The sequence below is a fragment of the Parasteatoda tepidariorum genome, chromosome 7, assembly GCF_043381705.1.
Source record: "Parasteatoda tepidariorum isolate YZ-2023 chromosome 7, CAS_Ptep_4.0, whole genome shotgun sequence".
In the NCBI taxonomy this organism is placed as follows: Eukaryota; Metazoa; Arthropoda; class Arachnida; order Araneae; family Theridiidae; genus Parasteatoda; species Parasteatoda tepidariorum.
Window position 1 is genome coordinate 88,776,805 of NC_092210.1, and position 17,014 is coordinate 88,793,818.

Below are 17,014 nucleotides of genomic sequence, written 5' to 3' on the forward strand. Positions count from 1 at the left end.
TATATATATGTAAAATTTGTTCCAGTTTTGGTTGCGCTGATGGTTGGTTTGTCCCGTTTTAGTCTCTGATCTTGTGATTGCGCGTTTTGGTTGCGATTGTAGAAAATTAAAAAAAATTTTTTATAATAAATCAATTTCCTTTATGAAGCATAAATTTCACTTGATTATTAAGCATAATTTGGCTTATTGGGTATTAATAATCGGTGGTTACTATTATAACAATTATTAGACTATATTAGGTAAAAAAAGGAGTAGGGAATACCAAGCAATAAGTGTTCAGTGGCATGTAAAAGTCATCGGTCAGAATATTTCTTGACATTTTTAAGCGTTTGGCTGTTTAAACGAGTGAGAAACAATAAATTTTTAGTATATATATTCATTATAACCAAATTCAAATAATATGATATAAAAAACTAAAAATAAACCAAAATAGTTCGTATTTAAGAACATCTAGACTGATAATAATTTAAATTTAAATAAAGTTTCTTTTAAATTTTGTTAAAAACTTAATATAACAAAAAAATGATACTATTAATACATAGTAGCTATGTTCTTTTCAGCTCTCACATCAGCCCAACGACTTGGCATGTAATTTGTTTATAGTTATGCTTTTAAGAGGTGTTTTTATAAAACTTAATAACTTAAAATCAACCGTAATTGAAATTTAAAAAAATAAGTTTTGAACTGTAAAACAAAATTGAGGGAGAAATGGAACTAATTCGTTGAAGAGAAACGTTAAATATTATTATTATTATGTATTATTATTGACGCCTATGAAAATAAATTATGTTTATAGTTACTAATTGAAGTGAAATAATAAGTTATGTGCTAAAAGACTAAATTAAGGGAGAAATGGTACAAATTCGTTCCGAAAAAATTGACAAACTATTATTGGCGTTTAAGATGCTTTATTAATCTTGATAATAGGTACTAATTGAAATAAATTGAAAATTTTTTTAAAAATTTGTTTGTAAAATTGTATACTTTTAAAAAGTTTAGTCATACACAGTGTACACTTTCGTGAACACTAATATATAAGCCATTTTTTTATTACATGGAATAATATTAACAAAATAAATACAAAAATAACGGAGGTAAGGAGAGTTAAGAGCGTGATTATAAAACAAACTTTAAAAAATAAGCGTAACAGATTTGCTTTGACAAAGGAAAAAGAAAACTAATTGCTTTTAATGTCAGATCTATGAATTAGTATGCTTAAAAGTACAGTTTTTGCGATGGAAATAATGGTAATGTTTAACAAGTATGATTACTTATTATGCAGCTATTTGTTTAAACTCGAATTGTAATATATTCGCCACTAGCCAACATGATTATACCTAAGACATTATTCACGTCAATTTACTCGATAACTAATAACTTTTACTCGATAATAATTATAATTTAGATCTGATTTAGATGTGAAGTAGTGATTAGGGATGTCTTTATTCATATCAACTTAAGTTTCACTCAGTCTAAATGCTATTTTCTTTGTCTATTTGTTGTAATTTAGTTATCAACACAAGCTGGGTTTCTCAGTTAAAGGGTTCGACCAGTCTTCATTTAAATAATCTGAATGTAATATTTACATGGACGCACCTTACATATAATTATCAATGAAATGAACTCCGTGTTTTACATTACGCAGAAATAGGTGTTTTTAGAGAAGATAATTTCGACACGAAATTATCTTTTCGTCCGATATGCAAAAATCGAATTTCAATACTATTTGGTACTTACACCTTTCGGGTCATTATCACAATGCGTGCGTGAGGTATCTATATTAGTATGTTGGGTGCTTATTACTGCAGCAGCTATTACCATAATCACAATGCCAGTAGTACCTATTGTGACAGTTACTTAAGCATCCCTGGCGTTAATAATAGTATAGCGATTTTTTTATGGCTACGAAACACGGCTTAATGCCTACAATTTTTTATTTTGGCATTTAAAAAAATATCTATGCAGTGCAAAACTTAGTTATGTTCAATCCATTAAAATTTGAAAATAAATGTTTGACTTGTAAATGAATTATGTTAAAAATAAATATAATAATAATTTTATTTTAATTTAATAAATTTTTAATGATTTTTATCAACACTATTTGGTACTTTTTGATAAGTCGAGCGCAATTGGAAAGTCGCCAAGACCTGCAACTTTTTTTCTTAATTTTCTTTATTTTACTTATTTTTTTTAAACACGTAAGAATTAAATAAAATAGGAAAATTGAAATGTAAAAGGTAGAAAAAAAATAGTTGAATTTTCTTGCACCCTGCTAACCAAAAAGTACCCACTATTTCTATTGAAAAAAGAATCAAAAATATTTTGTATTACATGAAATTACATTAAGGTATAATTGATGAGCTGAGCTACATTTTAGTGAATCTGAGTAAATAAGGATTAAAATGTATGCGTTGACAACAATAAATGAAAATTCTGCCTTGTCTTTATTTCTTGTTTGCAAGCATCCATTTGACAAAAATTGTTAATCCCTAACCCTCAATTAAACTGATCTTGTCTTTATGTTTATGCTTTTGTTGTTGTAGTTTACTGCAAAAAGAAATTGTTTCTCATCATTACTAGTTGACTTTTCGTCGCCAAATGCAACTGAAACGCCAAACACTCTAAGATTGTTTTTTTTATTTTTTACCACGTTTATATCATTGCCTTCGTGTATATGTTTGTTCGGGTGGAATTTTGTAATCGATTTTAAACTAACATCCCGACTAGCTACCGACTTCAAATTTAGCACATAGTTCAGAATTGGATNATAGATATAGATATATAGATATAGATAGATAGATATATATAGATAGATATATATAGATAGATATATATAGATAGATATATATAGATAGATAGAAAAATTGAAATGTAAAAAGTGGAAAAAAATAGTTGAATTTTCTTGCACCCGGCTAACCAAAAAGTACCCACTATTTCTATTGAAGAAAGAATAAAAAATATTTTGTACTACGTGAAATTACATTAAGGTATAATTGCGGAGCTACATTTTAGTGAATCTGAGTAAATAAGGATTAAAATGTATACGTTGAAAACAATAAATGAAAATTCTGCCTAGTCTTTATTTCTTGTTTGCAAGCATCCATTTGACAAAAATTGTTAATTCCTAACACTAATTTAAACTGATTTTGTCTTTACGTTTGTACTTTTGTTGTTGTAATTTACTGCAAAAAGTAATGCTTTCTAATCATTATTCGTTGACTTTTCGTCGCCAAATGCAACTGAAACCCCAAACACACTAAGATTGTTTTTTAGTATCTTCAGCCAAGAATCTAGAAATGCAAAATTTTAAAGTTCGTCTCTATAAATGAATGCTACTAAGTTAAATATGACTCAATAAGATCTTCCCGTGGGAAATTTAAAGCTTTACTAATAAATATTATCCTTTTTACTCTAGAATTCTTCCCAAATTTCAATTTTTATATAGTTTATGTGAGTAAGATTTGATGACGTTCATTGAAAATAGTTAAAACAAACTGCGTTTGTGAGATGTAAGAAAAAGAAATATTCTAAAACTTTCGACTTTTTATATTACATCTGTCCTCCTACTAATATTAAATTCCGAGCAGAAACTATCAATACATTAATTATTAGTTTAATTATGGATTGTTATTAAATAAAAATAAGTTATAAACTACACGAATATAATGTACTGAGATATTAAGTTTTAGTGTTGATTGTTTCACTGCTTCAAGAATATATATGTCACACGTGATTCCTCGCGAAACGTGAGAATTTAACAGCTGCATGTCGTAAAAGTCACAGCCTCAGGGTGAGACGAAACAAGACATATTATTCACGGTTTAATAATTTATTATTCATTCAAAAAAAAGACTACAAAACAAGAGGGGAAACAAAAGGACAACCTGCATTCAAATCTCATTTTTATTTCCTCTACATCAGCGTGAAACACAAAAGATTGCTATACGAAATTTTTTTTTTACGGTTGTTCCGTGTTGTTTGTTATTTAGATACATTTCATATATCCACAACATTCAGTTCGGCAGTACAGATATTACGAACGCTAAGTTTCAAGATCTTCAATATCGTGTAAATCTTTGCTCCATTTTGTCCCTATTTTACATATTCTCTTCAAATACAATCGTAACTTTAAAACAATTTTTCGAAGGTCCTGCCTTCTTATGAAATACGGCATTTTTGTGACAGGCCAGCGTGGGTCTTTACCTTCTTTAGAAAAAAAATTTTTGTGGGCTTTTTTTTAATTTTTTTTTTTAAAGGGAATGGGACTGAGAACTTTCATGGCAGTTCTGTTAAGGCCTGGTTTCTTAGGACAGGACGCCGTCAGCTGGAAATCAGCGCTAACCTCTGATTGGTTCATTTGTGAGTTGGATAGTATACGTCATCGAACGCTCATCTTGAACTTGATGACGTATACTGTCAAACTCAAAAATGGACCAATCAGAAGTTAGCGCTGATTTCCAGCTGACGGCGTCCTGTCCTAAGAAACCAGGCCTTTATAGAGTCCATTTTTAGCGGATAACTTACCCATCTCGTTCTGTTTAGTCTGATTGATTTTATGATGTCATTATTTTTATGTAACTTGTATAATTCGAAGTTGTATCGTTTCCTCCGTACGCCATTGTCCCAAATTCCGCTGAAAGATAGTTCTTAGAACGCTTCTTTCAAATATCGAGACAGCGTTTTCATCTTTTGTTGTGAGGGTCCGTGTTTCCGAAGCATATGTTAAAACTAATATGGTGATTATAGAACATGTGATTATAGAACATATGATTATAGAACATGTGAATAACATGGTGATTATAGAACTGTTGCGAGTCTGAAACAGTTATACAGTTCTTCTGGTTAAGTTTTGTTCGCCTATAGCATTCGCCCTCTATGCTACTTATGGATTTATAACGAAATGTCAATTTGAAGAAAAGCTGAAGTTTTGTGAAAATTAAAGGTGTTTTTAATCCAATTTTTCAGTACTTAAAATGTAACTTCAAAGCTGCATTGTTTGGGATCATGAAAAATGCTGAAAGGGAGAATTATTCATTAATTATAGTAACTTTTATTTGAATTAAATATTCCCGTTTAATCGACAATTTTTTAAATAGTTTAATACATATATATTAATTTTTTAATTTTTAATATAAAATTTTTTTTTTGGAGTTTAGCCATACCTTTATGACAGACAGATGTCTTAAAAACAAAGCTTTGTTTTAGAATGGATGTACTTTTTTCCCGCAATCTTGGATTTTCAATTAAATTTTAATTTTCGTCTTCTTATTGTTTTTTATTCTTCACAAATTTTTACTGATAAGAGAAGCATTCGAACAGAACACTATTATTCGAAAAAAGGAGAAATCGATAAATTTTAATAGGTTGGCGAAACTATTCTCTTAATGCAAAATTCGCAACAATAATATTTTCAAAAATCCAAAAACGTATATATTAATAAGGCTACCTTTTTGAAAACGTATGTATTTTATAATTTTGTAACTAATTAAAATTCAAATATATTTTAGAATAACGTCCACTCCTCCAGTCGGTCGACTACTTCGTATTTTTCATATTTTTCAAAAGATACTGTCAACAATCATTGGTTTATTAAAAATGAACTAAAAATAATTAAATTAATAAAAGAACGCGATACATTTTATCCTTCTTACATTCCTCTAACGGCTGGTTTCGGTTTCGAGTAAAAAAAGAGGCCTCTTGAGAGGTATCTCTTATAAAAATATCGCTAAAAAAATAGCTGATTTATGAATGTTTTGAGAAAAGTCACGCTCGTCCTTAAGAAATCTGCGTGAAAAAAAAAGATTTCGATCAAAAAGCTTATGGGATTTTGTTGTCTATTTTTAGACCAGTTCAGTGTTATACGTTTTAGAATATCCTGTTCGTGAACAAAAAAGGATGCTAAAAAGGTATTTTATGTATAATTATAAAGAAATTTGTGTTCTATCTGCTATAGTCAGTACACATTTCCACCGTATTCAAAACATAAATAAATATTGCAAAAGAAGCATTTATGGAATAATTTTATTTTTACTATTAAGTCTAGGCATCGGTTTATTGCAATGTAGGTAATTTATAACCATTGTTGCGAATAGTTTACAAATTTACGCTTCAAATCCTACATGTTTTGTGGCTATAAGAAATCTCTGTGAATGCCATTGTGTAATATGCCATTTACTGTGGTGCTGACTAAATGTCACATGATTTAATTTAATTGCAAAGAAGAAACAAAACACAATATGAGTCCCATATAAACTTTTTAGAAACATAGAAGATCTTCAAATATTTTCTATCTGTGAATTATCATAGAAGATTTGTTCAAATATATCGGTAATCAATATAATTTTAACAATAAAAGAAATCGCACAGCAAGTAGAAATTATTTTTTTCGGGGGGAATTTAATAGGAATTATTCTTTACAGCTGTCATTTTTTTATTAAAAAAAATCTGCATAATATATTTTCCATAAAAAGTAATTAAAAATTGGACTTTTCGATTATTTTTTTTACAAAAATAATAAGAATTCGAAATGTGATGATTATGGAACGACAGCTTCATTGTCAGAGCAATATTGCAAACGAATATGTAACGAGCCCTCATCCCCCGTCANTTATGGAACGACAGCTTCATTGTCAGTGCAATATTGCAAACGAATAGTTCCTACCAATGTTTAGTTAGGTTGAGTGAGTTTGAAGCTAGATGAGTCACTCTCGATTCCCGATTAACCTCGATTTCGGAGTTGTGTTATACAGGATTGTAGAAAAACAGCAAGGAATAATAGCCGAACACTCTCGGTTGCTGGGTTGATAGATAAATCATTGAAAAAGGATTAATCGATCAACGACAACATTACGTTACGTGCATTCTGAAAGAATCATTATGAACACGTGTACGAATAAAAAGTCATGACTGGCAAAGGATTTAAAAATTCTACTATTTAATAATTCTTTTAAGTTATTTTGAGGATGCATTATTTATGGAATACTCTGAACTTTTTTTTGGAATTGGAAATTTTGTGGAAAAGTTAAAAGTTAGCGTATTTAAAAGTACAATTTCATCAATTCGTATTCTTTGTATTGTTGATGATGTTGAGATGAGAATGGATATGAATCTGTTCGTTAGCCCAATTCTAGATTGTAAGATTCTGATTGATCTGGGATAGAAAGAAAGTTATAATCTTTTGAATTATTTTTGTTAAGAAATTTGCGTAAGTGCATATTAACACGCATGAAAAATAGTGAACTATTTTTAAGGCATTCTGTCAAAAATCTGTCTCTGACTTTAGCATCCTTGGATGATAATAATGGCTGCCTTTTTTAAAATGCTACGAGGCACTAAAATTTTCGCAAAAAAATTCTGCACTTTACCATGGCTCGAAAATTATATTTAGAAGCCTCAATGTGTGTCCATTTCATTCAAATATTTATTTCATTTTCGATAATGATTCTAGAAACATTCCTAAACATTAAATGCTGTCTACAAACATTAAAAAGCTGTTTGTTGGTTACCCTTAAATAATTCTTTTTAAATTTTGTTTTACTATAAAAATAGATTTAATGTGAAAATTAGAAAAAAATAAACGAATTATACATGTGTTATAGGTTTCTTGTTAATTCTTATTAGAAGTGTTAACAATAGAGTTAATAAAAATATGTTACTAACCTTAGGTTCTATATTTTATATATTATCATATTCATATTATTCGAATCACATACTATGGGAAGATTATTCTTTACAAAATAGAGACGCAATTTGATTCATTGGTTTTACTCCTTAACGTTAATGAATCCATTAATTCTTAACTTAGTGTTAATTTTGCATACAATATGCATAAGAATATACGTACCCATATCTAGAACTAAATAAATTAAAGTAGTAACTGAATACCCAAGTGTCTTCAAAACATGTTTGGAATACGAATCGAGTCATTCATTTGCTTTGACGAGAGCTAACTCTTTTAAGGATTAGCTTGTTTTCCCAAAAGTAATGTGAAATGAAGATTTAAAGAGAGAGAAAAACTTACGTAAAATATTAAAGGCAAGCTACACGTAGAGATTATTAATTGTTATGCTTTGGCATTAAATGCTAATCTTTGTTGCTTGACGGGCATCAGACCTTTGCAGTATTATTAAAGAATGCATGGATTCATGTTGATGATTCGCCTAATTGTTTACTTCGATCAAATGCTATGGGGGATAATTTACGCAGCTACGTTATTTACGGTTTTATACGGATGCTCAATTCAAGGGCATTTTCAAAAATATTTGAAAATTTAGTATGATTTCGCATTGAAATTGATTTATGTAGGAGCATTTGTTGGAAATGGAAATAAACAACGACTAGAATTATAAGACAGGAAGAATGTTCATAAATGTTGTTGACAAGTATTCATTAAAAACAATCTCTTTAATTTTAAATGTTAATGCGCTGCATTATAAATTAAATCTATGGGCAACGTTCAAATACAAAGTTTATTTTAATACATTTCCTATTTTTTGATAATCCAGCTTTAATTTCGATTGTGTTTTTTATAAGAACTTTGAAGGATTAGTTGTCAGAAAGCTCTAAATATAACAAATATTGATAATTGAGTCACTGGGGAACATATTTTTTGTTGCATTTATATAAATACTTGATCCTGTCTGATTCGGGTGTGAGGATTTGAAATCTGGAATTAGTTTTTCTTGGACATTTTTTGTCGAAATATACAAGTTTGAAATCGTTATGTAAAACAGAGGGTCGCGTAAATGTTGAGACAAACTTCTCGAAGAGTTAGGGTAGGTTATCAGGATTAAAATTTTGTTTGAAACAATGCTTGAAAATGTCGTACGCAGCTAGGGGAGCTTCTCTGTTATAACCTTTTCAGAAGCATTTAGTTTATAATATAAGAGAAGAGCTTCTATTGGCTTATGGCGGCATATCTCCCCGGAAGTCTGTCACAACAATTATGTGATCCCCCTGTTAAAAATGACTTTTTTAAACTTGTACATTTCTATAAAAAATAGGAAAAAATGTCATTTTTTTTTAAAAAAAACAGTAGTTTGGAGAGAATTGCAGATATGAAATCAGCGATACGAAAGTTTCTTTAAAAAAATATCATACATAACAAGAATACAAGTTTTTCATTGTAATTTAGAGCAATGTTTATTGGGACAAATTGTTAACGAGTGTAAAAGAGTTACTCTTAGTAAACCAAAAGATTTGTTTGATAATGTTGTTCTTAATAATTTTATAGGTCATTTCATCTAGTAATATTAACACAAAACACGAAAATATTGTAAATAAATCCTTCGGTTTTGAGGCCGATTCGGAGTTTGAAGTTCAACAAAATTACTAGATGAAGATTTATGAAATAGTTAGCTATTCTTTTATGTTTTGCTAAATTTCTTAGTACATAAATAATAATATTGTTGTATTTATGTTTTATTTTGAAATTTTCTTCGAAATTTAGAATCTACTGCGCTACATTTAAATATGCTTTATTGATAGACTTTTTTAATAATAAAACCTATTTAAACACCAATTGCAAAAAAAAAACAATCTCAAAACATTTATTAAATTGAATGGGATTTCGATTTCATGAAGACATTTTACTGCGCAGTATGGATTCATTATAATAAAGATTACAATCCTAACTAATTTACAATTCTAACTAATTTACAATAATTTATTCGCTAAGTGGTTCTTTTATCTGGTGAAAGAGATTGTTAAATGTTCTCATCTGTTAAGGGCAAATCTACAATTAAAATATAATTCTTTTTAGGTTTTGTTTTTCTGATCCCTAAATTCTATTTAGCTATTATTTTAGAGGTTACATATTATATATATAAACATTTTAATAAGAACTACACCTTACGTTTTCTGCTATCTAGAGTTCTGATTGTAAATTTTCTCCTAATTCAAAATTAATTAGATTCTTTAAAGTATCGTTTTATTTATTTATAAATTATTTCAGACGTTGCATTGTTTGCCTGAAGCCATCCAGGGTGATGTTTATTCCCATTAAAAACTCATCACCCCCAAAAGAAATTTCTCAATTCAGTTGCTGTCAAAAGAATATCAATTGATCCAGAACAAACAACAGTTGTTGTTGGAAGTCCCTTCTGAAAACGTCAACTCTCAAATTGGATACGATAGGATGATTTGTGAGAGAAAGCTGTCTTCAATTCACGCCCGATGCATACGCGAATCTGATGCTCATAAACTTACACGCGTCGCTTCGTTTTTAATCGAGTGAAAGCCATGCGCCATAACTAACTCCTAATTATTATAAATTTCGTCAAAGCGTATCTTTTTTTTTAAAATGTCTTTGTGTTTCGTGACGTAAGATAGACAGAGTTACGACTTAATATTCCTTTAGTTGCTCGTACCGCGCAGTCAGTCGTGCGGATACTCAGACGTGTGGAAATGTTTTTTGGTTTTGCAAATCCCGATTAAAAACAAGGTTGCTGTACGTGCTACGCTGGATTTTGCGCTTTGATTTTTCATTTAGTCAACTTATAAACCTGTACAATAATATGTTAAATAGTTGATGTATTTAGATGAATGTTTAAGTAAGTTCATTTTAATGAATGGAAAATTGTATAGAAAAATAGATTAAATTATAAAAGAGTTGAATTATTTATAGAACTATTTGTGACTTTATTGTTTTTTTAAAAAGTAGTTAAAAATTACTTTTTAAGCTGTAAAAATTATCTAAACAGCTACATGCTTGAGTAATTTTGAAAGAATTATGTAAAGATATACTTTTGTGCAAATTTTGCGTCGTGTAAAAGGGTGTAAAATATTTTGCTTTTCAAGGTCACATCAGTAAATTTATAAAATTTCATGGGTCTAATACATAGGGCTAGATAATGTAACGTGAAACATCGTTAGCAAGTAGGAGTTAACGGTTAATTATTGAATATGATTTTTAATATTTTTAGTAAAGTACTTTGTTAAAAATTGTTAAAAATAATGGTTACTAAATATAATTTTTTTAGTTTGCTAAATAGGATTAGAAGTATAAACTAAATATGGATATCCTGATACGCGAGCACTTCCTACTTCACAAAAAAACATTTTTTTTACAATATTAAAACAGAAATATCAATCAGTATTTGCAGTTGTCATTCTTTAAGCATTCGAAGCATTCTTTAAGAATTCGATATGTATGATATGTGTTCTTTGATGAAATTAGTCTAATTCATCGTTTCAGTCGACTGCGTTAATTCGTCAATTTTTCTTTTATCATTGACTAGTTATGATTTTAAATAATTGTCAATTGACGACATTTTTAGACGTCTTGTTCGAGCAATAGCTATTTTAAATTGAATGAAATTCTTTTTAACGGGTCACTAAAATATAATCGGCAGGCTAAATTCTTTAGTAGCGTAGAATAATTTGTCACATTTTTCAGATTTTTTAAATTAGACACGAATCTTTAGTCTTAATGACCTATAAAATGGCACAAAGAATATACTTTTACGCTACATTATACATTAGTGGATAAATTATTATAACAATTTGGTAAAATTGTGAAAAAATTACTCCTAATTTATGAATATAAAATAAACGTTAAATCACATTCTTTCAACCAGGGTCCGCTTCTGTGAATTTGTGCAAATAGGGTCCGTTATTGCAATAAAACTTTTTTTACGAGTTTTTAAATTGTACATACGAGATATATAATAAGACATACGAGATTATGCTCAACACTGTAAAACTATAATTAAAGAAATTAAATTTTGAAAATAAACAGCAATTGTAGACTAAATTAGAGATGCAACATACAAATATTTGGTATTTAGCCTATACTGCTGAATGCAGAATATTAATTTCGAACGAATAATGGAAGAAGCGTCTGCCAAAGACAAAATTTAGTTCGTTTACATCTGTCTTTCTCCCCCCCCCCCTTCCTGGGAAGGATTTATTTGATTAACAAAACAATAATGAAGATTAATAAATTTGTGAAGGATCCGATTAAAAGATAAATTATTTTGTGAAGGGTCCGTTTTTATGAAAAGATATTTTGTGAAGGGTCAGTTAATAACGGACCCAAATTTCTTCTAAACAGACCCCTGGTTAATGACGTAGCATACATTTTTGAAAAGTTCACTTAAATTATCATTTATTACTACTAATAAACTACCGCATAATAATAATAAAATAGAAAAACGTAAGTGCTTCGCGAAAGATTTACAGTTAACGCTATATTTGTAAACAGCACGTCAGTACGTAGTTAATCTAATGTAAGTTAAACTGCAAAAAATTTTGGGAGTATAGTTGTCACCATTTTTCGGTGTTAAGGTAGTAATATGTTTACTGTTATAATTTATGTATTTACAGTTTCTTTTTTCTTTTTTTTTTACTAAAAGCACATATTTTAATGCGCATTAGAATTAAATTATTGACTTTATTTCAAAATCATTTCGTGTAGAATAAGAGCAAATTTTTAGTTATATATTCGCTTTAAACTTTTCAAAAATTTGTTACTTTCTTAATTTTATACATATCGGCAGTTCTGTGTTTAAAAAAATGTATTCAGTTTACCTCCGCACCAAAAAGGTGACAATTATATACCAAACTTTTTTACAGTGTACTTGCTCTGTTTTCATCTCCTTTCTTGATTTCAGGATGTCTGTGTGCTATTGTGAAACATTAACAGTCTAGCAAGTTAAAACAGTGTGTTAGGGTAAATATGATAATTATTTGTCTTTTTAAATAACAGTAAAGGATTCTGCGCGAGCTGGGTTGCATTAAGGTATAATGGGGCTGATGTGTAACTTGGGGCCCTATCTTTACCAAATTAGCCAAAATTTACTAGAAATCATAAATATTTGAAACTTTCAACTTTAAACTTAAAATTACAATTAAGCTTGTTTAACAAATTTGCAATTTTTTGAAATGTTTAATTTTTCACGAAAATGTTCTCATTAAAAATTAAAATGTGATTAAGTGAATATCAGCAAAAATATCCTGTATGAAATTATAAATATTGTGTAGTAGTTAGAACTATCAAACATAGAAATTGAAAAAACAGAAAAAAACTGGAATTTTTAGTTTTTACTAAACTTATTTACTCCAACCAAATACCCCAGAAGATTTCAAGTGAGGGATAGAAGCAAACAACACACAAAAAATATAGTTTTTTAAAAAATATTTTTCACATTTTTCACTCGAAATCTATAGTTAATACGTTTTTCAACAACTCTAAAGAAATATGGTGTAACATTACGGTTGAAAATAATAAATTTTTAGAAAATTTCAAGAATCAATTTTACTTTCATTCACTTTAGAACTCCATTGTGAGGACTTAAGAAACTTCGAGGCCTTGGGCTACAGCCTCAGTAGCTCCCCCCCCCCCTCTTAATGTGGTCATGTATACGAGAAAAAGGAAATGGTTGAAAATAAAAATGGTTGACAAGTTCTCCAGGAATGGAAATTTAAACAACGTTTTTGTACCGGTTTGTTCGGAAACTATTTCGACAGATATCTAACAGTTTTTGTTTTAACATTCAGAATTGCATACTTTAAACTATGGAAAAAATTCATAATTAAAATAGAAGACTATTATTAAGGAAAACAATGAAAAAATGAATATTTATACAAAGGTGTTCTTTTAGGGAAATTACCTGATGAAAAATGAGTCTTAAAATTGCAATTAAAGTAATTTTAATTCGCTAAAACAGTTTCCGAGATGCATCGAAATATTCAAAAAATAAAATTAACATTAAAGTGGTCATACTATCAAGTTTACTCTTGCATATCGGGGTCATATTTTCTCGAATCGTGCCTTCTCTTTTCTCATATTTTGGGAGTCAAAAATCCAAATCCATCAAAATAAAAAGCTCGATACCATTTTTTTGAATATATAGAGATGAACACTTGTCTACTCCGAATACTCCACTTAAGTGAAATTGGCAGGCTCTCATCGATTAAAACTTTTCTCATGATTTAGAGTATTCTAAAAAATAAAAATTTTCTAATATTTCATTATGTACGTTAATTTTCGAAAGTTGATTGTGAAACTTTTCAATTTTATTTTATATTTTATTTTATTACCGTCGTTGAACAACCCATACCCAATTTCATGGGTTTACGAATACTAATGTTTAACTTCGTAACCTTGTAATTTTGAACCCAATCCAGAAGACAATGGAACTCCTGGATCAAGTATTGGGAGAAATTTGCTTTCGTGGAGGACTTTTTGATGGAACTAACCCGTAATCAGGTTTAGGAGGATATTTTTACGTCAGCACTGTGGTCGGTGCAAGCCCGATGTGGAATTTGTATCGACCAGCCATCGCAGGGATCGAACCCCGGTTCACCGCATTGAAAGGGCGAACGCTCTATCCCCTGAGCCATCGCAGCTCAAACTTTTCAATTTGTTACCTTCTTGCAGAGTGCTTAAGTTTTTTAAGATTTTTTTTTTCGGGTGCTGGGCTCATGTTCGTGAGTTCGAATCCCGCCGGCAAAAGAATCCCCATGCATTAAATAGTGACTGGTGCACGCTAAATTTGTCGGTCACAGAGTCCTTAAAGTTCCCTTAACAAATCAATACTTCTGGGAGTACTGATTTGGTGATTGATCGTTATTTGGTTTAGGTCAAAATGACGATTTGTGGGTAAATGAATTGAGTATGAATGGTTTTTTTCCTGTTAAACGGACTGTGACGCCTGTGTGTGTGGCTGAAGTCATATTCTTCGCCATAGATAGCGCCACAGAAAAAACAAGAAACACACCCTCTGCTTTAAGCATCGCTTGAATTCCCATAGCAGGCTTTCTAGTATTAGCAAGTTGCATTAATAACAACAAGATTTTTTTTTGCCTTCGTTCAAATTTAAAATTTTCAATTTCGATCATTTTAATTCTCATGCATACTCAACTGCTCACAGTAGGTTTATACTGAAAAGAAATGTAATTTTCAACGTATGTGTCAAGTTTTCATCAAAAATTTTCGAATTCATGTTATGATAGAGTTAAGTTTCTGATTAATTCTCATACTAATCTTGTGGTTTTATCAAGCAAATGCTATGATTATTAGTTAAAACTTTAATAGTGGACTGAAAAAATTTGTTTAGATTGCGTTACATCTTAAATAACATTCAACTACTTAGTTGCTGTGATTGTCATAACATAGTTGTAATAATTCCCTTATAGGTTATAAATTTTCAAAATATATTTACTCTTCGTTAAATTTTTAAAATAGAAAATAAAATTCAAAACTTACAAAGAGCGTTTCAGTACTTAGTTGCGTATTTAATTTTTTATGACTATTTTGAACTTTAATAACTAATATGAAATTTATCTTCTATTTTGTTTATTCTTGTATCGAAACATTGACTAATTTGTATTTTTGTAACTGGTTTTATTAACTAGCTTACAATTTTTATTATTGTTTTTTATTTAAAATAAATATATAAATGTATATTAATACTTACAGTAAATGAAAAGTGCTGTTTTTTATGCACAAATAAATACTATCCAAAAATTTATATTTCACTTAAGTTTTTATGATTATTATATTGATTTAAAAACAAAGAATAATTTTTGATAGTTATTAAAATAAAATAAAAACGTGATACCAAATTGTTATCTGGAAATGGTATTGTTAAATTATAATTTCTGTATAAAGCTGGATGTGATGTCGTGTTGTTAAAGGTACTCAAATCATTCTTTTGGTATCATATCCCATTACAGCCGAATTTCGACTCACTGCTCTCATGGACACTACGTTGTTCATGGCGAGAGGTTATGCCTGAAATAAAGTATTCTCGGTACACGCACTCATGACTAGGACTGGGCGATGCTAAGATTTTGGCTTCACGATGCATCGTCACGCTAACATCGCGATATTCTGATGCATCGCGAAGTATCGGTACATTAATGTTTTACATTAAGTACTGCGTAAATTCGCAATTAGTAAGTTGCATTCTCAATATTTAAAGACGTGGATGTGTGCGAAATAGCGGTTAAAAAACATTAAACAGCTGGATTGATTGTAGAAAGATCAACAGCATTTGCATAATTAAAAGAAAACCCTTCTATAACGAAGAGATTCAACAACACTTCGATTCTCAATCGCATTCGGATTCGTCAAGTCAGCAAAACGATGAGTCACGATGAAGAAGAAAAAAAAAACGGGGAAAGATAACGATCATCGCCACAGCTATCACTGCCGGAGGAAAATGCTCTTCGAGCGAGCTTCCAGACATCGATATATTGTTGGAAACAATGCTCAACATCGCGCGTGTAGACATCGATGTCAACGATACACCGGGGAATATCGTACATGTCACAATTTCCTATGTTTCGAAAAATTTCCAATCCAATCGGCGATGATTCCATGGAATCTATATTTTTCGATGCATCGATTTATCGCCCAGTCCTACTCATGACACTGTAGAGCAGGGATGGGCAAACTTTTCAGGTCGAGGGCCAAAAATCGAAGAAAAAAAAATTTGGTAGGCTAAATAAAAACATCTAAAATAAAAATAAAAGTACTACTTGCAATTTTCAATGTAAATATTGAATGAGATGAATGAAATTGCGATTTCAATTTTATAAGTTCCTTAGATTAAGGTTCCAAGTGAGATGTACTTATTTTAAGGAACAAGGGTAAATGTTTGTCTGTTATTCTACTCCTGAAATGATTTTTTCTCAGGTTTGTAGATGAAAACACTTGTTCACACATAAATAAAAGGAAGCAAACATAGACCTGATTTTCTAGGCATGAAATATTTGGGAAACTAGCTTTTGGTAATGATTTGTAAAACTCAATTTTTGGCATATTCAGAAACAATTGCTTCAGATGGCACCAATCTACGGCTATTCTATAAAGAACTTCTGCTCATTTCACCAATTGAAGCTGTCTGTGCTAGCCTCCATCAATTTATTATTTTGTAGAACAAAAATAGAGAAAGTTAAAAGGTCCGCAGTACTTAGTTAAAAAAGAAAGAAAAATAACTTTAAACGAAGTAGACAAGAAAATGGATGTATATTGTTTATATTCGCCACAGATCAGCAAGTTAAAATT

General features: G+C 29.8%; 1 protein-coding gene across 6 annotated transcripts in view; it reads left to right on the forward strand.

The window, feature by feature from the left end:
• The window catches only part of LOC107451619 (beta-1,4-glucuronyltransferase 1), a 73,111-nt gene that overhangs the window by 31,982 nt on the left and 24,115 nt on the right, over window positions 1-17,014 (forward strand). For 2 of the 6 annotated variants that reach the window (XM_043051963.2, XM_043051960.2), the window contains one exon: window positions 12,612-12,670. The exons of 3 other annotated variants lie outside the window; for them this stretch is intronic. The gene's annotated coding sequence lies outside the window, so the exon portion shown is untranslated. Of the gene's footprint in view, window positions 1-10,375; window positions 10,551-12,611; window positions 12,671-17,014 lie in introns of those variants that run through there. One more of the 6 variants, XM_071182905.1, reaches the window with a different exon arrangement.